Below are 27338 nucleotides of genomic sequence, written 5' to 3' on the forward strand. Positions count from 1 at the left end.
ATGCACTTTTAGAATTGATATTTATTCTTGGTGGATTGACCCTTTCATCATTATATTACAGCCCTCTCTTTCTCTGGTGATTTTCATCAGTCTGGATGCTTTTATATGATATTAAAATAACCACTACTGTTTTCTTTTCATTTTTTCATCCTTTATCTTCTTCCATCTGTTTACTTTATCTGCCTATATAATGAAGTAGTTTCTTAGAGAAAATTTATAATTGGGGCTTTTCTTCTATTTTTTTTTAAGCCTACATTACCAATCTCTGTCTTTTAATTAGCATATATAAACTCTACTTTTTTAGTAGAGTTTTATGTTTATTTACATTACAAATTAAATATTTTAAAAAAACTTTAAACCTTTTGTTTTGTATTGGAGTATAGCCAATTAACAAAGTTGCAGCAATTTCAGGAGAATCACCAAGGGACTCAGCCATACATACACATGTATCCGTGCTCCCCCAAACCTTCCTATGATTACTATTGTATTAGGGCTGAAGCCTGTCATTTAAAGTCTTGTTTTCTCTCTCTTCTCTTCCTGCCTCCTTTTGGATTATTTAAGCACTTTTTTATAATTCCATTTTGACTTGCCTGGCATTTTATGACTTTTTGAACAGTTGCTTTAGGTATTATATTACACATATATAATTTACTACAGCCTACTGGCACCACCATTTTTACCAGTTCAACTGAGATCTAAAAATATAATTTCCTTTTATGCATCTTTATCCTTAACCATTCATAATGTACTATGTCTTCAGTGTATGTCTCCACATAAACTGAAGTCCGTATTAAACAATATAATCATTTTTGGTTCAACTAACAAACATATTTTTGAAAACTCAAGTGGAGAATAAGTCTGTTCCATTTAACCATACTTTTGCTCTATCCCTTGTTCTTTTTTCTTTCCTAATGCTCTAAGTTTCCTTCGTATTTCCTTGTTGTATAGATAACTTCCTCTAGGCATTCTTTGAGGGTCTATCTATGCCAAATTCTCTTAGTTTCCCTTCATCGGAATATGTCTTGATTTTCCCTTCATTTCTGATGGATATTTTTCTGGATGCAGAAATTGGGGTTTGTAATCCCTTCCTCCAGCACTTGAAAAACGCTGTGCCATTTCATTCTGGCCTTCATGGTCTCCAGCTTTTAAAATCTGCTGTTGTTCTAATTGTGGCTTCCCCTACAGGTAATGTGTAATCTCTCTCTAGCCACTTTCAAGATTTCTTGCCTTGTTCACTCAGCTTCTTGAATCTATAGGTTCATGACTTTTGCTGAATTGGGGGAATTCTCAGCCACTATTACTTTGAATAGTTTTTCCATTATTTATCCTCTCCTCTAGGACTGTTATGATCCAAATGTTAGGGCTTTTGTTATATTCTGCATGTCCCTGAGGTTTTGTTCATTTTTCTTTTTCTATTTTCTCCTTGTAGTTCAAATTGGGTAATTTCTATTTTAAGCTTACCGGTTCTTTCCTCTCCATTCTGCTACGAGTCTATCCACTGAGCTTTTATTTCACCTTTCGTATTTCTTTAGTTCTAAAATTCCATTTGCTTCTTTCTTAGCTCATATATTCTTTGCTGAGAGTTTTTATTTCTTTTCTGAGAGTCCATATATTTTCATTTGTTTCAAATGTGTTCATTGTTCCTGATTGAAGCATTTTGATGGCAGCTACTTTAAAATATCCATGAGATAATTTTAACATCTCTGACATCTTAGTGCTGGATTCTGCAGATTGTCCTTTTTTTTCCATTCAAACTGAGATATTTCTAGTTATTGTATGACAAGTGACATTTGATTGATAACTGGCCATTTTAAAGTGTTATGTTATAGGACTCTGGATCTAATTCACATTTTGTGTTTTAGCAGGCATCCCATGGCATTGCTTCTCTGACACTGAATGGGTGGGGTGGGCAGGTAGAATATACCGCGTGGAGGTAGAATTTCAGGTTCTTTACATGGCCTACATTGACAGTCAATGGGGATGAGTCTCCTTTTTACTACTGGGCAGGAATAGGAGTTCAAATTTCCCACCAGGTGTCTGTCGACGCCACATTACCTGGGAAAGGGAGATGAGTCCGATTGCTGCTCCCCGTGTGGCTCATTAATGCTGAGCAGCGCTGAAGGTCCTTACTCTCCATTAGGCGTCCTCTGACACTATCTCAGGGAGGAAGGGAATGAGTCTCTCACATACTAAGTAAAGATGAACTTCCAGGCACCCACATGGTCTCCACCAGCACCATCTCAGCAGCGGCACTTTGTCACAGCCTGGCAAGGATAGAAGTCTGGATGTTTTTACTCAATCTTTGCTGACAAATATGGGAAATTGGCTTTTATGAATTGCTGGTTTCTCCAGGACACAGTCAAGAACAAATGAGGTCAAAAGAAATCCCAGAGAATCCACCACTTGCTGTTCCTTAGGTTTTGAGGTCCCAAGACAGTCTGCCTTCTCTCTGCCTTTCCGAGTCTCTCTATGCTTATTTTATATATAGTAATATCCGGGGGGGGGGGTTAACTGTACTTAGTAGGATAAATATATAAGACGTATGTCTGTTCACTCCATATGACCAGAAGTGGGAGTCCCCTGCCTAAGTTATTTTTAGTATTTATTTGTTAATAGATAATATATTCATGTGGGTTCAAGAAGGCACAAAAGTAGGTGTTGGAAAAATTCTCTGCTCACCTCTCCCCACAACCACTCAGTTGCTATTACCTTTAGTCAAATATTCTATTTTTTGTGTACCCTTTGAGAGATAGTTTATGCAGACACAAGCAAATTCACTTGTACATTTTTGGTTTACTTTACATAAATAGCAAAATCTTAAACACACTGATTTTGCGTTTTAATTTTTTAGAGACTGTCTTTTAACTTTTTTTATTTGAAGTATATTGCTGTGCAATATTATATGTTACAGGCGTATAATATAGTGATTCACAATTTTTAAAGGCTATACTTCATTTGTTCAGTTCAGTTCATTTCAGTCGTTCAGTCGTATCTGACTCTTTGTGACTTCATGAATCGCAGCACGCCAGGCCTCCCTGTCCATCACCAACTCCTGGAGTTCACTCAGACTCATGTTCATCGAGTCGGTGATGCCATCCAGCCATCTCATCCTCTGTCGTCCCCTTCTCCTCCTGCCCCCAATCCCCGCCAGCATCAGAGTCTTTTCCAGTGAGTCCACTCTTCGCATGAGGTGGCCAAAGTACTGGAGTTTCAGCTTTAGCATCATTCCTTCCAAAGAAATCCCAGGGGCCGGTCTCCTTCAGAGTGGACTGGTTGGATCTCCTTGCAGTCCAAGGGACTCTCAAGACCTTTTAGAACTAACACCCAAAAAAGATGTTAGGAAAGTAGGAAGTCAAGAAACACCTGGAGTAACAGGCAAATTTGGCCTTGGAATGCAGAATGAAGCAGGGCAAAGACTAATAGAGTTTTGCCAAGAAAATGCACTGGTCATAGCAAACACCCTCTTCCAACAACACAAGAGAAGACTCTACACATGGACATCACCAGATGGTCAACACTCAAATCAGATTGATTATATTCTTTGCAGCCAAAGAGGGAGAAGCTCTATACAGTCAGCAAAAACAAGACCAGGAGCTGACTGTGCCTCAGATCATGAACTCCTTATTGCCAAATTCAGACTTAAATTGAAGAAAGTAGGGAAAACCACTAGACCATTCAGGTATGACCTAAATCAAATCCCTTATGATTATACAGTGGAAGTGAGAAATAGATTTAAGGGACTAGATCTGATAGATAGAGTGCCTGATGAACTATGGACGGAGTTTTGTGACGTTGTACAGGAGACAGGGATCAAGACCTTCCCCATGGAAAAGAAATGCAAAAAAGCAAAATGGCTGTCTGGGGAGGCCTTACAAATAGCTGTGAAAGGAAGAGAAGTGAAAAGCAAAGGAGAAAAGGAAAGATATAAGCCTCTGGATACTTCATTTGTAGTTATTGTAAAATATTGGTTATAGTCCCCATGATGTACACCTTTTTATTTTTAAATAATTACAGATTCACAGAGGTTGAAATGTACAGGCAAGTTTTGTGTAGTCTCCCCTCAGCCTTCCTCATTGTTATACCAATGTTAATATTTTCTACAACTACAATGCAGTATCAAAACCTAGAAATATCCATTGACACAATCCACAGACTCTATGGGCCATATTCTGACTTCATCAGTGATATGCGTGCACTTATGCACGTGGGTGGGCATGTAGCTCTTAGCAATTACGTCACACCTGTAGCCTTGCGTAACCACAGTCATGGTCAAGATACTCAACTGTACCATCCCAGGACTCCCTTGTGTTTTATAGCCACACTTATCTCCTTACCCCATCCTTAACATCTCTATTATCAGATTATTTAACTAATAATTCATAAAGGGAATCATTCTTTTTGAAATTTTTCTGAAGTCAGCATAATTTCTTTGAGGTTCATCCAAGTTGTGTGAATTAATAGTTAACTCCTTTTTTATTACTGAGTCGTATTCCATGGCATGGGTGTACTAAGCATGGTGAACAATTTAACCGTGACGGGACATTGGAGCAGTTTCCAGTTTGGTGGCTAGTGTATAGGCTAGCATATAGAGAGGGCTGCCACAAATGTTGGTGCTCAAGTTGCTGAATGAAAACAAGGCTTCTTTTCTCTGGGATAAATACCCACACATGAAACCGTGTGTTCACATGATAAATCCATTCTTTTTTAGTTTTGAAAAGAATAGCCAAACCAGTCTCCAGAGTGGTTATAACATTTACATTCCCATCAGCAATGTAATTCATATATCTTAAAGTCCCCCTGAAGTGAATTCACCCTTGCATTCAAGCATGCAAGGCCTGACGAGGACCAATCTTTTTTTTTTTCTTTCTTTCTTTCCTTTTGACCACGCCACACAGCTTATGGGATCTCAGATCCCCAAGCAGGGACTGAACCCTGGGCCATAGCCACTGAAAGCACTGACTCCTAGTCACTAGACCACCAGGGAACTCCCAAAATTCACCCTTTTAAAGGAGACAATCCAGGGGCCTTTAGGATGCTCACAAGGTTGCCCAACCATCACTACTGTCTAATTCTAGAACATTTTCTTCACCCCAAAAAGAAACGCTGCTCCCCTCAGCAGCCATGCTGCTCCACTCCATCCTCCTTCCAGTCCCCGGCAGTCACTACCTGAAAGTGAAAGTGAAGTCACTCAGTCGTGTCCTACTGTTTGCAGCCCCATGGACCTACCTACCAGGCTCCTCTAACCTTGGGATTTTCCAGGCAAGAGTACTGGAGTGGGGTGCCATTGCCTTCCCATATATATATATTTTTTTTTGGTTGTATACTTTATTCATTTATTTTCCCACTGAAGTATAATAAAGTAGGGACCACTTTTTAAATTTCCCCTAATCCCTTCAATGTACAGGTTCTCTACCCTTCCTTGGCATATAGAAGCTAATTGAAAATAAGTGAAATCATACCCCATAGGATATAAGCCTCATGAAGGTAAGTGAAAGTGTCAGTTGCTCAGTCATGTCCAACTCTTTGTGACTCCATAGACTGTAGCCCACCAGGCTCCTCTGTCTGTGGAATTCTCCAGGCAAGAATAGTGGAGTGGGTTCCCACTCCCTTCTCCAGGGCATATTCCTGACTCAAGGACTGAACCCTGGTCTCCTGCATTGCAGGCAGATTCTTTACCATCATGATGGTGGCGGGGTGGTATTTATTTACTTAGTCTATTTTGCTCGTTGATGAATTCCTAGAACAGACTCTGGCCATAGGAGCTGCTCCATGCTCATTTCTATGACTGCAAGCAAATGGATTACAAAATGCATGCACGAGCGGATACGTTGCCCAAAGTCATCATGTTAAATCCCAGCGCTGCAACAGGACAGCAGTTTCCATTCTTGTTAAACATCAGAATAACCTCCATAGGTTGTGAAAGGTATGCACCCATAGCTCCAGCCCAGATCTTCTGAATCAAAACCTCCAGGTATGAGATCTGAGATAATTCATTTTTAATCAACACTCCTGGAAGTTCTCATGTAATTAGCTTCACCCCAGTGCACAGGTTAGAGTTTCTGAATTATCAAGGAAGCAATAGAGCTGGGTATGCACTGAGTGCAGGAGCTAAGCTCTGGCCAGGAGCCAGTGAATCTATGTATCTTTTTCTCCCAGAGAAATAGAAGCCTAGAGAAGTAGTTCTGTCCAAAGGATACCTCTGTTGGGGAGGCGGAGGAGGCCGAGAGATAGGCTACAAAGAGTGCATACTTTGAAGCCAATGACATAGAAGTTTAAATTCAGATTCAAGCTCAGTCATTCACTAGCAGAGTTGGACACATCATTTGGCTTCTCTGAGCAGTTCTGTTTTTTGTTAAATGGGCAGAATGATCATTTGTAGCCCAGATGGCTATCATGAGGATTAAACGAGCTAATCATACAGCACATGCATATGCAAGTACAAGTGCACATGTTTGCACACACGTGTGCCGCACACGCACGCTGTATTTTAACATTTAGATTCCCAGCTGTGGAATCTGAGCCCATGAATCTAGGCATTAAAATGGTCCTCAGACTAATGTCATCTCACCTCCCTCTCACAACAGATAACTCTCCTCCAACACTCCTGAAATCTAGCCACTCTGTCTCTGTTTGAATGCCTCCAGTGCCAGGTGCCTTGCTACCTTACATAAGGCAGCCTGATTCTCTAGTTAAATCCCTTTATGAGAAAGCTCTTCCTCACGATGAACCAAAATCCACCTGCTTTTGCCTCCTACCACTGCCTCTCCTCCCTTCACTGGAGCCCTGAGGAATGAGACAAACTCGTTTCCACTTCACAGTCTTTCTGGTTAACCAGCCTCTCACCAGATAATCATGGCTTGGCAACATATTATCTGAAGGGTGGTGTATCAGACAATGGGATTCTCTCCTTGTGACACCCAGCTTTGCCGCTAGACTTGAAGCAATAGAGTCAAAAGGACAAAAGTCTTTAGAGGCCAGGGAAGCAATGCATACAAGCGAGATCAGAAAACTGAGGACTATGGCAAAGATGAAGACCCAGTGCCCCCCTAAGGGAGGGCAGCCTCCACTCAGGTCCACCAGATCTTTTCAGACATTGAAATCTTGCTCTGTGTTTCCAGATATGGTTTTTTAATAAGTATTCAAACGCCATACCTTTTATTTCTAATTATCCATTTAAAAAGTGAGTGCAGGAATAGTTAGGAAGTTTGGAATAGTACACACTGCTATATTTAAAATAGATAACCAACAACAACCTATTGTATATCATATGGAACTCTGCTCAATGTTATGTGGCGGACTGGATGGGAAAGGAGTTTGGAGGAGAATGGATACATGTGTACATATGGCTGAGTCTCTTAGCTGTTCCCCTGAAACTATCAACAGTTTGTTAATCAGCTATACCCCAATACAAAATAAAATGTTTTTCAAAAAATGAGTCCAGGGACCTCCCTAGTGGTCCAATGATTAAGAATCCACTTGCCCATGCAGGGGACATGGGTTTGATCTCCAGTTCAGGAAGATCTCACATGCCATGAGGCAACGAAGCTCACAAGCCACAACTTCTGAAGTCCATGCACCTCGAGCCCACACTCTGCAACAAGAGAAACCATGACAACAAGAAACCCACACGCTACAGTGAAAGAGTAGCCCCCGCTCACTACAGCTAGAGAAAGTTAACGAAGACCCAGCACAGCTAAAAATAAATGAACACATTTTTGAAATAAGTGCAGGTACAAACTAGTGAAGTGTGATAAGTTCTGCCTTTGTAAATACTATTGTTCCAATATGTCAATTGCCTGGTTTTGATAATGTACTTGGGTTAGGAAAGGTGTTAACATAGCAGCAAACTGAGTCCAGGGTAGAAGCGGACTTTTGTGCTCTTTTTGCAACTCATTGTCAGTATAAAAGCATTTCTTAAAAAAAAAAAAAAGCCTAAAAGATATAAATATGAAACTGCCATTTTTTAATCACTCATTTTTTAAATGTTGGAAACCAATTTAATTAGAAAGCACCCATGTGTTTGCAGGTGAACTGCGACTTATCTTGGACCATTCGTCTGCAACTTTAATACAATGTAGCATCATGACTGAGTTTATAAGATTTGCAGTCAGACTATTTGAATTTTGGCTCTCGCATTTATTAACTCTGAGACCCTGGCAAGTTTCTGAGTCTCAGTTTCCTCATCTGTGAAACAGGAGACGTTAATATCTCACTGGGTAGTTGTAAGGATTAAAGCAGCAGCGTGTGTAATACATGTACCCGGAATACACATACCATTGGATAAATGTAGCCATTGTTACTGTCAGGATGAATTCAGAATGATAGGTAATCATCTTGCCACCGCATCACGCTGGTCTGGCATAGTCTAGCAACAGATTCTCTGGCTTCCTTTCCCTTTTCCTTTCCTGCTCAGAGCAGGTTTTCTTATGAAGCAGATGGGTTGAATCCAGAAAGCCCAGAGAAAGGTGCGTTCTCCGCCTCTTTTTCAAAGATTTTTCACAATTAATTTATTTATTTTAATTGGAGGCTAATTACAATATTGTAGTGGGTTTTGCCCTACATATGAATCAGCCATGGGTACACATGTGTTCCCCATCATGAACCCCCCTCCCACCTCCCTCCCCATCCCATCACTAGATTTTTTTATGTAAACCATTTATAAAGTCTGTATTGAATGTGTTACAGTATTGCTTCTCTTTTATGTTTTAGCCTCCAGGCCTGTGGGGTCTTAGCTCTCTGACCTGGGGTCAAAGCCACACCTCCTGCATTGGGAGGTGACGTCTTAACCCCTGAACCACCAGGAAGTCCTGAGCGCATTCCCTTTTTCCTGCTCATACCTCCTGGCAGCACCCTTGATCTCCAGCCAGAGGCTGGCATCTCCTGAAATGAAAGGCAAGCTGAAATCAGCCTTGCCTCATTTATCTGCCCCCAGTCGACCACACTGCCTTAGTTCAGCTCTTCCCTGTGCTGAGAGAAATGAGGGAAGGCAGACAGAATGAGTGGTTGATTAGAGTTTTTCTCTTGGCCTGAAAATTCTTGACAGAGGTCAAGAAGGAAACAAGAGGTGAAAACAGACATGGGAGCAGATGAGCCAGAGCACTTGGTAAAACCCCAGCTAGCTGCCCACTGTTCACGCCAGGCTAGGAGAGGACCCAGGAGAAAGGGCCCAGCTGGGCTACGTGTGCAACTGGACCCCAAAGGGAAAGGTGACCTGCACCGTTCCTGGTCCAACATTTCACTCCAGGGAGGCCAAGAGGCTTTGGTGGAGGAAACAGGGGGCCCAAACTCCAGCCTTCATAAAGGCTGCCTCTCTGTATGCGTGCGTGCATGCCAAGTCATTTCAGTCGTGTCCGCCTCTTTGTGATCCCGTGAACTGCAGCCCACCAGGCTCCTCTGTCCATGGGATTCTCCAGGCAAGAGTATTGGAGTGGGTTGCCATGCCCTCTTCCTGGGGATCTCCCTACCCAGGGATTGAACCTGCGTCTACTGCAACTCCTGCATTACAGGTGGGTTCTTTGCCACAGAGCTGCTGGGGAAGTCCCCCTCTCTATATATCAGAAGCAAAATGATGGGTATAAAACACCAGCTTAATAGGAAGAAAGGAGAAAAGGAAGGAAGAATTCAAAGAGAATTCACTCTACAAATATGACTCAGGGGCCTCCTCTGGGTCTCGCACTGTGGTTGGAATCGAGCACAATGTGGTGAACACAAGAGAATGTGCCCTCAGAGCTTAGACTATAGGAGAGAGAAAGCAAACCATCAAATCCATAACTTGTCAGGCAGTAAAAAGCACCAGGAAGAAAAACAAAGCAAGGTGCTCTGCTTTTACCAGGTGGGCAGGAAGGACCTTTTTGAGGAGGTGACAGTGAAGTCTAGGTGTGAACAAAGAGGGAGCGAGCTGTGTGGAGATCTGGGGAGTGAGCTTCCCAGGCAGAGGGAGCAGCGAGGGCTGAGGCCTTGAAGCTGGAGGCTGCCTGGGTTGTTTCAGGAGCAGCCTAGGAAGCTCAAGAGGGGGGTGAAGTAGAGAGCAGTGGAGATGAAGCCCCAGGAATGAGAGAAGGGGTCCAGGGGGGACAAGGATGGAAGCAAGAGCTGTGAAGATGCTATGCAATGATCCAGACCCACAAAGGCGCACTCCAGCATCCATTAACTCCCCACGCTGTGCAGTCATTTTTCATGGAACTTAATCTCACCCACCCTCCTCATGCTGTCATCTTCATTCTCCAAAACCAGTGCCCAGTGGCTTACCCCAGACCACACCCATGTGAGCATCCTAACGCCGGGCAGTCAGATACCCAATGTTCCTGTCCTCAGCAACCTCCCACGTACCTGGCCCTACCTTTCCAGCTCTCCATCCTAGTCCAGAGTCAGGGAGGTTGACTGTCAGACATGCACACAGTCAATTCAATGAAAGGCGTTGCTGCCATGATTAGCCATCAGTGCTGACTTTTATGCTGTCTCAGAAACATAGCCGCAGCCTGGCTTGCGTGCATGACCGCGGATATGCATGACCACCAGCATGGGTTCGTTTCTGTGCTCTTTCTCCCCACCAGACCATGTGCCCTATGAAAACAGAGGTGGCTTATGTTTTTCTTAATAGATGTATCCACAGCCCCTAAAGAGTGCCTGGCACAAAAATAAACCATGCTTATGTAAGACGCCAACATCAGGGCAAACTGGATGAAGGATTCAGGGCAACTTTCCATCTTCTCTTTGTAACTCCACTATAGATCTAAAATTATTCCCCCAAAATTTTAAAAATTAATGATAATGCTGGGAGGCAAAATAAATAAATAGAAGTGGATTTCAACAAATGTGAACCTGGCTTACTTGTTCTTTTTCCATTCTTACGCTTCACCCCTTAAAGCCCCAGGCCATCCTTTCGAGCCTCTGGGATAAATATCTGCCCACATCTGAGCGTAGGTAACATCTAGTGCCAGACTCCCGGAAGACTCCCCCACATTGCCCAGCCTCCTCCATCATCAGGTGCATTGGCCTCAGCACGGAAAGCAATTGAAGGGTGTTATTATACCTGCACTTTGTGGCGCTCACTCAACCTGTCAAAATAATTGACTTAATGTGAAGTCTGAGGTCCGCAGCTGCATGTCTGTCCTCCCTAGGAGCTTAGGGCTGGCTGCTGGTGGCTGCTGGTGCCCATCTCAGTGTTTGGAATTAACAGCAGTTTGGAAGTCTCCCTAATTAGTTACAGCACCACTTGAGGTGTCATTTTATTTTATTTTATTTTATTTTATTTTATTTTATTTTTAATGAGCCAAATAACATATTGCCACTTAAGTTTCTGGAAGACAGGAAGCTATAAATAAAATTATAATTCACTGAAGTCTATCACACAGATATAATTCACTGAAGTCTATCACACAGATATTCCAAGTTCAGAAGTAAGTTTTAATTTGACTAATGAGATGAAACTTTCTCTGCAGGGTGTGGGCTGTCGGCATGAACATCACTCTGTTTTATACGGAAGGGGGCATTCCCCTAAAAGCCAGGGAGACAGTGCAGCCCAGAGGCAACCAACGAAACTCGATCTAGGGACTTCCTTGGTGGTCCACTGGCTAAGACTCCACGTTGCCAATGCAGGGGGCCTGAGTTCCCTCCCTGGTCAGCTAAGATACCACACGCCACACCTAAGACCCAGAATAGGCAAATAAATAAATAAATATTTTAAAAAAAAACTTGATCTACTCAACAAAGGGCATACGTGGGGTCCAGGAACTCCAACTCCAATTCAGATCTCTAACCCGGCTCTTCTTGGCTCCGAGTCTGTGCCTCTCCTTCCTTCCCCAGGCCTCAGTTTCCTCTCACAGCCAAGGAGGAAGAGGAGGCGGTTTATGTTTCCATCAGAAATGTCTGTAAACATGAGACCATCTTACACAGGTGACAAGAGCTGATACCAGAGATCTGGAGGTGTGACGTCGTGGTTAAGGGCTTGTGCTAAGAAGCTATACTGTCTGGGTTCAAATCTTGCATCCGTCAAGTGTTTGTCAACTCAGGCAAATTACTTAACTTCTCTGTGTCCCCACTTTCTCTGCCCATTAAACACTCATTTGGCTTCTTGAATAACTTAATTTCTGAATATCCAAATTACTTAGAATTTACAAAGAGGACATAGCAAATTCTCTGTTAAGTCTTATCTATTAGTAGTAGATGTATTCTCAAAGCATCCTTAGATATCAAAATGGTTTCGTGGTCCAGATATTATAATGGTCTGTGGACCTCCAAAGGGTCACAGCATATAAGAAGACCTACAGTACATCTGTGATATTAAAATATAATGAGGGGGAACTTCCCTGGGGGTCCAGTGGCTAAGACTTTGAGCTTCCAATGCCAGGGGCCCAAGTTTGATCCCTGGTCAGGGAACTAGATCCCACATGCTGCACCTAAAGATCCTCCATGCCACAGCTAAGACCAGGAGCCAACCAAATAAAATAAATAATTAAGTGTAAATATAAATATATGTATAAGGAAAGTGAAGTTGCTCAGTTGTGTCTGACTCTTTGCGACCCCATGGACTGTAGCCTACCAGGCTCCTCAGCCCATGGGATTTTCCAGGCAATAGTACTGGAGAGGATTGCTATTTCCTTCTCTAGGGGATCTTCCCGACTCAGGGATCGAACCCAGGTCTCCCGCATTGTAAACAGACGCTTTACTGTCTGAGCCACCAGGGAAGTCCTAAATATATGTATATATAAATGTAAATATATATATATATATATATATATATATATATATAAATCCCATGGACAGAGGAGCCTGGTGGGCTGCAGTCCCTGGGTTCCCAAAAGAGTCAGACACAGCTTAACAGCAACAAATATATGTGCATATGTCATGAGGGATGGGAGTTCGGAGGCACTGGGGGACAAGGCTGAAGAACACTTATCTACTTGTGTGCAAAGGTTATCAGGCATGTCCCTTGTCTGATCTCAGCTGTTGGGATGTAAGTTTGGGGAGCAGACTGGCCAATATTCAAATCTGGCTCTCTTACTTACAAACTGTACAATCTTGGCAAGTTACTTGGCTTCTCGGTACTCTGATTTTCTTATCTTTGGGAGGATGAAATAAAATTAATGTATGGGGAGAGCTTAGTACCATGCCTATCATACAATAAACACTCAATATATGGCAGCTATTATTGGGATTATTTTCTTCATTATTTTCCAAGCATATAAACAGCCTATTGCATGACAAGCTCACAGTCGATGAACGCTCAGCGGAGCCTCTGAACCACCTCAAGGTTGACACTTTCTCAGGCTCTTTCTCACACTCTCTTAATGATGCCAGGGAAATGTTGCTGTTTGCTATGCAAATATTGCACTGTTTGTCTGCAATCATAACATCGCACCACCGAGTGGACGGTAACAAGAGAAACGCGCTGATGTGGGATGTTTGCAATGGCCCATCAGATCCTGGCGGATCCGAGGGAGCTGCAGAGGCAGCCGGCCAGCCTCCAGCTTCCCCGGGCACATTTCTGGAGATGACGCCTCATTAGTGCCACTGAGCACGGAGCGCTTCCTCATACAGTCAATTCCTGGCCAGGAGTGAGGTGCCCTAAAGAAAGGGCCACTTTTAAATAATCAATATGGAATTTAAATAATTGAAAAGTGCGCCTTGCCACTCCAGGGTTCCCACTGGAGCAGAAAGAATTCTAGACTTGTGCTCAGGGAAGATAATTGGAGACTGGAGGTCACCCAGGGTACTTCTGCACCGAGGGGCCAAGACTTGTATCAGGACTCCCACTGTTTACGGGGCCTTCTTGGCTACTGGCGCACCCCTCAGTATTCACGGTGGGGGATGTATCTTTTTCCTGCTCTAAGTATCATCCCTGCCTATGTGCATGCATTCTAAGTCACTTCAGTTGTGTTCAATGGACTCTGCAGCCCTGTGGACTGTACCCTGCCAGTCTCCTCTGTCTGCGGAATTCTCCAGGTGAGAACACTGGAGTGGGTCGCCTGTGCCTTACTCCAGGGAATCTTCCCCACCCAGCAATCGACCTCGCATCTCTTATGTCTCCTGCATTTGGCAGGCACGTTCTTCACCACCAGCACCACCTGGGACACCCAAGTGCCCTCCCTGGGTTTTATCTAAATTCTTCTTGTTGAGGATGGAATTTACCTCTCACTGGGGTCTTGGGGTCTCTTGGGCACAGCTTCTACTTGGTTATAGAAAGTGGAAGTGGGGGCACTGCAGGCCAGCCAGAACCCCAGGTTAGCTCCTCCAGCCTGCTTACTCAGGCTGTTGAGGACAGGTGTGGAGGGGGTACCTCCCCCCTGCCTTCCTAGAAGTTTCCTTGGGGCTGACAAGTGTTCTGAGTCATGCTGGGGTAGTGTACATGGACAGAGTCCAGCCTTTGGGTCCGGCCTGGAGATAGTCAATCTGGGCAGTCAGCTGGTGTGTAGAGAGTAGAGAATTATCCCTGTGTGTATTACGGAAGCCTCACCGGCCTAGCACCCAAGGTCCCGTGAGCCATGTGGCTAGCTGGTCAGCATCATTTATTTACAAGGAATCTAGGTAAATGCCTGGCACACCAGAAATCAAACAGAAAGCAAACAGATGAAAACAGACTCAATAACAATGACAAAGTCACCACTCTATGGGACTCACCTTCTAATGAAGATGGGCAGTCAAGTTGTGAGGAGGGGTAAATTCTATGGAAAAGAGTGAAGCAGAGTAAGGGCATAGAGAATGAAGGGAGCGGCTAGTTTCAGGCAGAGTGGTCTGTGTAGGCTCTCTGACGAGGAGACGTTGAAGCAGAAGCCTACACTAGAGGGGTGCACAGGGAGCCAGGTACATCTCCCAGAGAAGAAAGCCCAGGGAGATGGAACAGGCTTGGTGGGTTCAAGAAAAAGCGCAATGACGAGTAGAGCTGGGGCAGAGAAAGCAGGTAGGACGTGATGGGGGGGGTGGGATGGAGCAGGCAGGAACTCATCACGCATGGCCTGCAGGTCATGGGAAGGTGAGTGGACTTCATCTTAAGAGGAATAGGAAGTCACTGGAGCCTTGAGAGTAGGTGATCTTTATTTCTACAGGTTGCCTCTGGCTATTGAGTGGGTGACTTTAAACTGGACCCAAGAGTGGTGCCAAGGCGTTGGCCACTGTGTCTAAGTTCCAGGAGGCGGTGATGTGCCTCACGGAGAAAATGATGAATCAGATGAGCTTTGTTCACACACGAGTTACAGTGCCGCTGACTGCGAGCTCAGTGTTAATGAATCTACAGCCTATATTATAGAAGCTGTGCTGAACTAGAAACACACACTAAACAAAGCTAGATGTTGACCGAAGGATGAACACATCATGACCAGAAGCTCACAGGAACCTAACCCCGCATTTCACCTGTGAGCGGCGCGTTATTCAGTGTTCAGGCATCTAGTGTTTGTGCGACTTTACAGAACGTAACTCTCATGAATACAGAGAATTGATTGCAAGCGGATTCAGAATATATTCTGGAGGTGAGGGCAAGAGAGGAACCTCGTTTGATATGGTTCTTCCCCATATATTCCTTCCTCTGCAAAGTCAGGAGGGGTGGGTTACTTAGCCCGTTTTACAGATGAGGAAACTGAGGCCCATGGGTGAAATCACACTGCTAGTTAAGGCAGATTCTAGGTATAGGCCAAGCTCTAAACCCAGTCCTCTCTTTCTCAGTGTATTCATTTGCTACGGCAGCCATATCAAGTACCACACCATGGTGGCTTGAGCCAGGGGTCCCCAACTTCCGGGATTTAATGCCTGATGATCTGAGGTGAAGGCGATGTAATAATAATAGAAATAAAGCCCACAACAAATGTAATGCGCTCGAATCATCCCCAAACCATCCCCCAACCCCAGTCTGTGGAAAAGTTGTCTTCCGTCCCTGGTGCCTAAAAGGTTGGGGAACTGCTGGCTTGAACAACAGAAATGTATTTTTTGTTCACAGTTCTGGAGGCTGAAGTCCAAGGTCACGGTGCTGGCAGGTTTAGCTTCTCCTGGCACCTCTCTTCTCAGGCCTCTCTTCTTGTCTTGCAGGCAGCCCCCTTCTAGCTGTGTCCCCACGTGCTCTTCCCTCAGTGCCTGTCCGTGCCTGGTATTTCTTTTTATTTAATTTATTTATGTCTAACTGGAGAAGAGTTGCTTTACAATATTGTGTTGATTCTGCCATACATCAACATGCATCAGTCATAGGCATATGTATGTCCCCTCCCTGTTGAGCCTCCCTCCCACCTCCCACCCCACCCCACCCCTCTAGGCTGTCAGAGAGCACCCAGGTTTGAACTCTCTGGGTCATCCAGCATATTCCCATGGGCTGTCTATTTTACATACGGTAGTGTATATGTTTCAATGGCACTCTCTCAATTCATACCCCCCTCCTTCTCCACCTGTGTTTACAAGTCTGTTCTCTATGCCTGTATCTCCACTGCTGCCTTGCAAATAGGTTCATCAGTACCATCTGTATAGATTCCATATATATGTGTTAATGTATTCGTTTTTCTCTTTCTGACTTATTTCACTCTGTATAATAGGCTCTAGGTTCACCCACCTCATTAGAACTCACTCAAATGCATTCCTTTTAATGGCTGAATAATATTCCATTGTATAAATGTACCACATCCTCTTTATCCATTCATTTCTGGTGTCTCTCTGCCTCCAAATCTCCTCTTCTTGTAAGGACAGGGCCCACCCTAAAGGGCTTCATTTGAATCGAATCACCTCTTTAAAGACTCCTTCTCCACGGTCACATTCTGCGGTACTGGGGGTTAGGACTTCAACATACGGATGTCAGGGGGACATGATTCAGCTCATAGCACTTGGTAACAGCTATACCTACTCTTACTTTCTCTCTCCATCAATTGTATCAATGTACTAAGAGCTTGCGGAGACTTGTAGGGGTGGGGGGATGCGAGACTGTCCGCTTTTCCCTGGTGCTGTAAGTGGGCATGTTTATCTCTTCACTGAGGTTAGAATAGCAGCCTGGAGCACCTAAAGAGAAAGGACAGGAACAAGAAAGCCAGAAAGTCATCTTTGGTTCTCGGACCACATTATTCTCTCCGTCTTTCCTCGCCCCAAGATTTTCTTCTGCCATTTAATCAACTAAGTCTCAAATTACGAGAGAAAGAAAATCATCCCCGCAGGTCCTGGGCAGTCCCTGAGGGCTTGTGGGATTTTACATGATGAAATAGAAGCCACGTTATTTCCTACCTGCTCGTCTCTGTTGAATATTGTATGTTGCCTCCTAACCACTGCTCCAGCTCCTATTTCAAACAGAAAACATGATTTAAGGGAGCAAAAATGTTTCTCCCTCCTTGTCTCCAGGCTTCCTTGGTGGCTCAGTGGTAAAGAATTTACCTGCAATGCAGGAGACACGGGTTTCATCCTTGGGTTGGGAAGATCCCTGGAGAAGGGAATGGCAAGCCACTCCAGTATTGTGGCCTGAGAGATCCCATGGACAGAGGAGCCTGGCAGGCTACAGTCCGTGGGGCCAAAAAGAGTCAGACACGACTTAGTGACTAAACAGCAACAGTTCCTTCTCTGCCTGGCTTCTCTGGCTTCTGAAACCCACATCTCACTGCTTCTTAGCCCACCTAACCCAACACCTGGCCTTAAACTCACCTGGGGGAGGGGCACAGTGTCCTTCCACTGTGCTCAGGCTGAGGTATGGGCATTAAGAAAGCAGGCTACTTGGGCTGAAAGCCTGCCTTGGCAAAAGAGTTCACCTCTCCAAGCCTCTGTTGGTTCATCTGCAAAATGGGTTTGAATTACTTTCTCGACTGGTTCACATGAAGATATAAAAAGCCCCACTGCTGCTCAGCACTTGTAAAGTTCTGTGCAATCCAGAAGTGCTACACAAGTATGATTATTATCAATGTGCTTTGGAAGGAGCTCCCATCCCAGGTAGTGTTAGCCGTAAAGAACCTGCCTGCCAATTCAAGAGACAAAAAGAGACACAGGTTCGATCCCTGGGTCAGGAAGATCCCCTCGAGAAAGGCAGGGCCACCCGCTCCGGTATTCTTGCCTGGAAAACCCCATGGACAGAGGAGCCTGGTGGGCTACAGCCCATAGGTCACAAAGAGTTGGACACGACTGAGAGACTGGCATGCTTTAATTTACTACTTGGAATGAGCTGGCTCCAAAGCCAGGAGCAGCAGCGGTGACATGGAAATTCTGATGATGCTGGAGGTGCAAGGCTGCCCTGCTCTGTCCCAGGGGTCACTGGGGCTGCCAGCACGTTCTGACCTCGCAGGCACTGTGGTGCAGACAGGGTGGAAGGAGTTTGTCACAGTCGATCTCATTCAGCGTCCTACAGGTTTATGCCTTCAGGGCCCCGGTAGGAAGGCGAAATAGATGAAGCAGGCCAGATGTTTCTCAGAAAATATGGAGTTGAGGGACTGTGGGAATTAGAGGTTTTGCTTTCAAATTCCGTGTCTTAGAAACATTGAGCATGCTAAGTAATGCACCCGACAGGCAGAATCCGACCCAGGGGAGTTCAGTTAAAACTCTGAAGTCAGTTTCACTGCAGGAAGCACGTGCTCTTTTCATCCACCGAGCCCACCTGGAGGTCACCCGCAGACAGTGTCTCTCCTTCTGAGGGTGGTCTGAGCTCAAATCAGAATGCTCAGCCCACACCCGGGGCAGCCGGAATGTGCCTGGGTGTCAGTGTCCCTGGACCATCCCCCGACCAGAGGAACAGAGCTGCGTGGAGCATCCTAGCTTCCTTATCCCACAAGGGGACACAGCTGATGTTCTTTTGGAGGGTCCCCAGCAGGACTGAGCCCCACTTACCCACTGCTGGAATCTATCAACTCAGTGATGCACTGTTTTTTGCTTTGGGTTTTTTTCTTTAAAAAAAAAAAACTGAAGTATAGTTGATTTACAATTTTGTGTTAATTTCTGCTGTTCAGCAAAGTGACTCAATTTACATATATGCATTCTTTTTTATTGTTTTTCCTTTATGGTTTATCCCAGGATATATGAATACAGTTCCCTGTGCTATACAGTGAGACGCAGTAAGACGTCTTGTCCATTCATTCTGTAAGTAAGAGGTTGCATCTATTAAACCCTGTTTCTGTGACCGCTGCTTCCTGGAAGGGGGTGCTCAGTGGCAAAGAATCTGCCTCCCAATGCAGGAGATGTGAGTTCAATCCTTGGTTCAGGAAGATCCCGTGGAGGAGGAAATGGCAACCCACTCCAGTATTCTTGCCTGGGTAATTCCATGGACAGAGGAGCCTGGAGGGCTACAGTTCATGGGGTCACAGAGTCAGGCACAACTTGGAGACGAAACAGCAACAAAACAACTAATTCCAGACTCCCAGTCCATCCCTCCCCGACCCCCTTCCCCTTTGGCAACAAGTCTGTTTTCCCTGCTTGTGAGTCTGTTTCTGTTTCATAGATAAGTTCATCTGCGTCTATTTCAGATTCCACATATATGTGGCCTCAAATAGTATTTGTCTTACTCTGCACTGTTTATTGGGTTTCTTCCTTCCCTGTCTCACTTCCTACTCCCATTGTGATTCCTGGCATCTTGAGATAATGAACTGACTACGCGCACCCAAATTCCCACCTCAGGATTTACTTCAAAGGGAACTCAAACTAAGACAGCAATTATTCACTGCTCTACAAGCAGTCTGCTTGATATTCATGGCAGCCAAGCAGTCTGCTTCACCTGGCATACCTGTAGTTCACTATGGTCAGAAGGAAAAAAGGAATGAAAACCAAGACGCGGAACTTTTTGCAAGTCCTTCAGGGGATCTGAGGATTCTCCAGGAGCCCCTCAGCACTTTCCCAGCCTCAGCTCACCAGGGCTCAGACCTACTTAGCGTCCTCTGCACTGTGATGGATGTGGTATTAAATGCCAGAGCGGGACCTGATGCATTCTCTTCCAGGACCGATGGCCCTCGGGACAAGTTGTATATCAGGGTGACGACTGGGCACTGATGAAATGCTGCACTGTGGTCAATCCCACCCTCTCGCTTAACTGCACCATTCACAGCGCTGAGCATCAGGGCAGTGACTCAGACAAAGAGAGGGAACTGGCATCGATACACTGGTGGGAACCTCGGCTTTAGACATACCTAGAGACATCAGTGCATCTGAGACCAGCTGTTTTTTCTTCTCCTTGCCAGGTCATGGTTGAGGACTCATTCTGCATAAATACGGAAGGACTGACCTTGAATTAAATTGCACCAGTTCCCACAAAAGCAAATAATCTTATGATAGAGATAATTCCATGGCAGGATCTCTCCATGCTCAATGATTTGGGAGACTTTTCCTCTTCTGGGTACCCAAGAGGATCACATTTCTTCACACACACCTCCTGCTGCAAGGTGGGGTCATGCAATTAGTTCTGGCCAATTGGTTGTGAGCAGAATGGATGCATATATCTTCTGGATCAAAGCATTTAATTGCTAGTGTGAAATCTTCCAATTTTTTTTTCCTTGCTTTGGCGGCCGTGAAAACATGTGCTTGGTGGAAATGCTCTAAGATGGAAGCAACCGGGAGCTCCACACCACCTCATGAAGACAGCTGCCCAGGACGAGATGTAATTTCAGTCTACGGTAAGAAACAGAGTGTTGGTGTGCAGAGTCACTGAGATTTCGGTGCTGTCATTGTAGTGTAACCTCGACTGACACAGAAGTCTAATCAATATAGTATCAGCCACCACTATTTATAAGCAGTTACTAAGTTTCAGAGACTCTGCTAAGATGTCCATGGACCTGATATTTAAATTCCACACTAACCCTGTGAAAGAAGATCTGGGATTTCCCAAGGGTCAAATACCCAAGATATGACCACGCAGTGAATTCTCATATCCATGCTGGTCTCACTTTAAGGATTGGTATGATCTTACTCTTAAACATGGTGAGAGGGGAACCCACAGAGAGAAGAACTTTAATACTATATGAAAAAAAATCAGAAAATTCTGTATATAAGATGAATCTGATTCCTTTCACATACATACAAAGATAAAGTGAGACAGACAGAAAGAAAGAGAGAATGGAAGTGAACCACAATATATAGAGTTGAAGTCTTTAATGGGTGGTTTTATGGGAAATTTCTATTTTATTTTTATATGCTCCTATAATCTTTTAGGTCTTCTACAATGAGTAAATATTATTTTATAGTCAGAAAAAAATTAAAGTTTTAAAAAGCAGGAAAGACAGTGTCCAAAATAGAATGTGAATTATCAATGTCCAAAACACCCGTGACTCAAGAAAACGCGAGTGAATGAGAACAAATGCTCGTTAAGCCCCTACTACGTGTCTTACATTTTTGTATGTTATGGCATTTAATTCTCCCAATGATCCTGAAAAACAAGAATTAATTTTCCCAATTTGCAGATAAGAAAGCTGGGATTCAGAGAGGTCAAGTGACTGGCTTAAGGTCATACACCTATGACATGATAGAACCAGGCTTTGGATGCAAAATTCATGTTCTTTTCACTACACGGTGCCTGCTGTGATTAGCACCCCCTTGACAATAGTTCATAGCTTGGCTTCTAATCTTATATTATTCCATTTGTATGAATGTACGGATATCCAAACCACATTTTATCACAAACCAGAGCCACACCTCCCTGTGCGGTTTCCCACAAGAAACAAAGGCAAATGAGAATCAAGATATGACCACATTGTTTATCCACATCCATAATCTTAGGGGTTTGTGGAAACTTACATGCTGCATACTGTCACTTCAGTTGTGGCCAGCACTTTCTGACCCTTTGGTCTGTAGCCCTCCAGGCTCCTCGGTCCGTGAGAATCTCCAGGCGAGAATACTGGAGTGGATTGCCATGCCCTCCCCCAGGGGATTTTTCCACCCAGGGATTGAACCCACGTCTTTTATGTCTCCTACATTGGCAGGTGGGTTCTCCACCACTAGTGCCACCTCGGAAGCCCATAAATATTGTTTAAATAATAATAATAATATGGAACAATAATAATGTACACTCTAGGGAAAAGGCCGATGCCATGTGACACTGTTTAGAATGGTGTCTGGCACAAGGAAGGTTCTCGCACACTGGCAGCTGCTGCTAACAAAAGACAGTGGGGCTTCCCCTGCCCGCTGCCCCGGCTTCCCCTGCAGCAGCTGCTGCTGGCTCCGTTGGAGCCTGAGCTTGCGATCACCACTCAGTTTGTTCCCTAGAGCCTCCCGGAGCTTCCTCCATGGAACGTGCTATCTCTGGAGTCACGGTTCCAGTCTCATCCTGCGCATCTCATTAAAAGGATTCTGGATAAGATGAGAGGGGGTCCACCCACCAGTATTTATAACCCCGGAACTAGGCTTCCCTAAAAAGAAAAGGAGTATTTCTCTATGAGCCACTGAATCCAAAGAGCAGAATTCAGAGTGTAAATGAATATCAGAGTCTCCATCCCCAGGCAACTGGACTATGAAGAAGGACCCAAGGGCTGGGGCCGAGAGAGTGACCTGGAATGGCTGCCAGAGAGTGAGACTCAGGCGCATCTTGGAAACCGGGTGGTCACAATCTCTGGATCTTCCTGTCCACCCTTTTTCCTTATCCTGGCTGGATACTGGATGAAAAGCTCCGTGTCCTTCCAGGCTCGGGCAGATGCCCTTTCTCTCCTGGGGGTGTCCTTCTGCCTCCCTTTCCTTCATCAGTTCACCCTGTTGTGGCCACCATATGTCTCCACTTGATGTCCCCTTGAAGGCTAGGAAAATCCTCTGGGCTCCTCTAGTTCCCCAACCAACAGAGGGGGATAAGAGTCCTGTGCTCTTTGTTTTCCCAAACAGCACGGAGCAGGACAAATAAGGAACAGAAAATCTCTGCCTCCTATGTTCCAAGACAGAAAGGGCCTGGGTATTTGAAAGAGAGAGGCCTGAATGTACCAATAAAACATTACAGGCACCTAACAGTGTCTATAGTAACAGCCATAGAAATATAAATACAGATACAGACACGAATAAATATTAATACATCCGTATATGTGTTTGTTTAATTTAGAATTGAGGTACAGACAGGATTAGGTGAAGCAACTTCTAATAGATAACTGGTACTTCTCAACATTTTCAACATATGCTGAGCTCTATGCTAGGCATTTTCCGTCAGCTCATGGAAAGCCCCAGCACAGCTGCAAACAGGTAGTCGTAGCCCCATTTCACAGGTGGGAAAACTGACATTCAGAGAAGCTGAGGAGGTTGGCCAAGGACACACAGGTGGTACACTGACTTTCCAAGCAAGTGGTGTTTAGAGCGAAATGAGTATCTTCTACTCAAAAATGTCAGTGTGTTTGCCATAGCACCACAGAGTAGCTGAACAGTCAAAAGAAGCTGTTTGATATTTGCATATCTTTAAATCTTGCTCTAAATGGTATCATTTCTTTTAAATGGACTAAATGACTATGAATAATTAGCAATTAATAATTATTATGCTTCATTAATTTAATAAAAGATTATGTCTTTATAGGAAATGCAGAGCTCATTGGAAAAGAAAGTTAACCCGTGCTATTTAGGCTTTCAAGGGGAAAATCTGCCCATTTAGACGAGATGCCCAGAGTCCAGAAAACTCTGCTCACCTGGGGCCAGGTTACCCAGGCTGCTCACCTATGACCAAAGGGGAACTGCAGAGCCGGTCTCGTGAACCCAAACCAACGAAGAGCCCTGTCATTAACCAAACAGAAATCTCAGGAAACAAAACAAAATTAGCAGGACCGTGACCAGCCTGCCAGGGCTGCATGGCCTGTGACCCAGAATGTGGGGAACGTGGGCAGGGCGGCAATCTCAGCAACAATTTGCAGAACCGCCACTTTGCAAAGATAAATATAGGTCAGACAGCCCTCTCAGCTAGGGAGAAGGAGGAAAGGATAAAATGTCATCCAAGCACTAATCCAGGGTCATGAGTTTCACGGCAAGCAGGTCCACCCACTGCTCTCGATTCCGCAGCCCCTGGTCTCATCCTCTGACCACGATGACTGCAGTGTCTTCCTAAATGATCTCCCCACCTCCGGTCTTGCTCCCTCGCCATCCTAATGGCAGCCAGCGTGAACCTGTCAAAAGGAAAACCTGATCCTATTGCTCCCCTGCTTCCAGCTCATGCGTTGGCTTCCCACTGCCCTTGGGATAAAGCCCAGAGGGACAAGGGGCCCTCCTTGCCACACCAGGATCTTCGTGTCCATCCTTTTTCCTTATCTTGGCTGGATACTGGATGAAAACCTCTGTGTCCTTCCAGGCTCAGGCAGATGCCCTCTCCTGGGGGTGTCCTCCCTCCCTTTCCTTCATCAGTTCACCCTGTTGTGGCCACCATGTCTCCACTTGATGTCCCCTTGAGGCTAGGAACACCCTCTGGGCTCCTATAAATCCCGGATGCTCCTCAAGTGTCCCTGCAACAGCACTAGCTCCCAAGGTGAGACTCATGAGGGTGAGGTCTGGGGGCCCAGGGGACGGCAGCTCCAGTGTCTGCGGAGGAAACTGTGCACACCACTGTACGCACAGCACAAGGGCAGACCCAGCCTGGCACAGAGGCTCAGTAAGTGGTTATAAGAAACCTGGAGCAACTCCTAGTCTCCCACAGGTCAGCATCTTCTGGAGACCCACCCCTGCCTGCTTCACCCCATCAGCACAGCATCACCTCTGTCAGAGTCTCTGGCCAGGAGCCGCCCTCTCTTCATTCTTGCTGAGTCAGGAGGCCTAGCCATGCCTCCTGGACCAGGACTCTCAGCTCAGTCACTGGGCGTGAACCCTTCGGTGTGCAAGCACAGAAGAAGATGGTGTCCTGGTTACAAGTGTGGACACTGGAGTTAGACTTCACATCTGAATTCTGACTCTGCATCTTCGTGTGCTTTTGGACAAAGTCACTTAAGCCCCGAGTTCCCATTTCCTCGTTAGTAGAATGGGTATAACATCAACACTAATATTCCATGGTTTTGTAATGCTTGCAAAGCCCATAGTTAACTACTTGATTCTCCCAGGTGGCACTAGTGGTAAAGAACCCGCCTGCCAATGCAGGAGACTTAAGAGGCATGGGTTTGATCCCTGGGTTGGGAAGAGCCCCTGCAGAAGGACACGGCAACCCACTCCAGTGTCCTTGCCTGGAGAATCCCATGGACAGAAGAGCCTGGCGGGCTATGGTCCATAGGGTCACAAACAGTCAGACACAACTGAAGCAACTTAGCACAAAAGTACCTGATTAAACACCTGATATGTATGGGCTTTTATTGTTACAGTTTTGGTGGCTCTGATGGTAAAGAATCTGACTGCAGTGCTGGAGACCTGGGTTTGATTCCTGGGTTGGGAAGATCCCCTGAAGGAGGGCTAGGCTACCCACTCCAGTATTCCTGCCTGGAGAATTCCATGGACAGAGGAGACTGGCAGGCTACAGTCCATGGGAATGCAAAGCGTCAGGCATGACTGAGCTGCTAAACATGTGCGTATGTAAGCTTTTCCTATAGCCCCCTCTTTGATCCACTTCTTGAAGATTCTCTCTCTCTCTCTCTCTCTCTCTCTCTCTCTCTCTCTCTCAGCAACATTTCTTCTTTCTTCCTCTGCTTGCGCTTTCAGTCTCTGAAAAGACACCCCCTCTTTGGGAAGCTTTCCCTGACTTTCTCAGGCTCAGTCACATGTGCCACTTTTATCCTTATCTCCATCCTGGCCGTATTAGTCAGGATAGGCTGAGCTATGCGGCTGTAACAAACAATCCAAGATTTTGGGAGCCTAAACGTTCATGTTTAATCTGTCTCACATACTACTTGACCATCTAAGGTTGCCAGCCTCTCTCCAGTGCCCCCAGTGAACCAAGCAGCCTCTGTCTAGAATATTCCCAGGCATCATGGCAAAAGTAACATGGGTCACTGTGTGGGGATTGGCATGAAAATGCTCATAAGATGAAACTTAAGTAATAAACTCACAGTTTAGTGTCTAAAGCAATAGATTAGACTTCAAGGGGGTGGGAAGCCTAGCCCTCATGTTCAACCATCCTATTGGTAAATCACATGGAGTCCTCCATCAGAACTCCCATCACATTATAACATGGGAATCTGCTGTCTTCTCCACTGTGAGCTTCTTCAGGCTGTGGTTTTATACGCAGGCTTTTGCCTTGCACAGCTTCTATACCAAACAGAGATCCACCATCTGCATGTTGAATGGACGCATAGAGAGATGCCTGAATGCAGTCCAGACAAGAGCCCTTTCTCCATCCTGGCTCCTCTTACCACCTTTACCACCTACTACTGCACAGAGGAAGCTCATTTGCATAATGATTCCTTGTCCACAAACACACCAGGCTCATTCTCTAGTGCAGGGCCTTTGCACACGCTCTTTGTTCTTCCTGGAACACTCTCCCTGAAATTTCTGTACACTGAAGATGCCTTCCTGGACCACCTCATTTAAAAGGGTTCTTCAGCCACAGCCCTCCGTATCCTCACACTCTGTTTCATTTTCTGCACAGGCATTCTTGCTGTATTACATTGTGTGCATGTATGTGCTAAGTCGCTTCAGTCATGTCCAACTCTTTGCAACACTGTGGACTGTAGCCCACCAGGTTCTTTTGTCCATGGAATTCTCCAGGCAAGAATTCTGAAGTGGGTTGTCTTGCTCTCCTCCAGGGGATCTTCTCGACCCAGGGATCAAGCCCATGCCTCTTATGTCCCCTGCATTAGCAGACAGGTTTTTTTTTTGTTTTTTTTTTGTTTTTTTTTGTTGTTGCTTTTTTTTTACCACTAGTGCTACCTGCGAAGCCATTTCATTGCTGCTTTGCTTCCTTAGTGTTTGTCTTTCTGATGAAAATATGGCTGCATGAGCCTGGACCCTTGCCCATGAGGTTTATGGCTCTATTCCTAAAAGCAGCATAACATTTGAAATTAGTCAACAGACACTAAATATACATTTGTTGAATTGATGAATATGTGAATGAATAAATAAATATGTAAATACACAGCTGATTGCCACAGTATGGAGACCAAACTACCAAAAAATAATCTCTGTCTACTACAGAAAATAATGTCTAGAGAAATATAAGGCATGAGCTCTAGTTTCCCTGAAATTTTTTTAAGATCCTCAACCCTTCAGAATTAGCCCTATGCCCTTCTAAAATGTAAGATGACAAGCAAAATGATTGCAAATTAAATGTTTAATTAATTTTTATTATTGCTACCGTATTAGTTTGCAGTCAAATTTATGACCCAATAGATTTGCTGTCTTTATGAATGACAGGTTGATGTCTTGGCACCAAGACCTTTGGCATAAGCAGGGAGTTCAGTGCATTCCTGCAATCATCCAGTCTATCTCCTCATGAGGGAGGCAACTCTTCAAACTGAGAGACATACGACCCCTCACTCACTCATCCTGTAAAACCTGATTAACCTATCACAGTCCAAATTATGCCAGGCTCTGCAATGAGCAGACAG

The sequence above is a fragment of the Ovis aries genome, chromosome 24, assembly GCF_016772045.2.
Source record: "Ovis aries strain OAR_USU_Benz2616 breed Rambouillet chromosome 24, ARS-UI_Ramb_v3.0, whole genome shotgun sequence".
NCBI classification, from domain to species: Eukaryota; Metazoa; Chordata; class Mammalia; order Artiodactyla; family Bovidae; genus Ovis; species Ovis aries.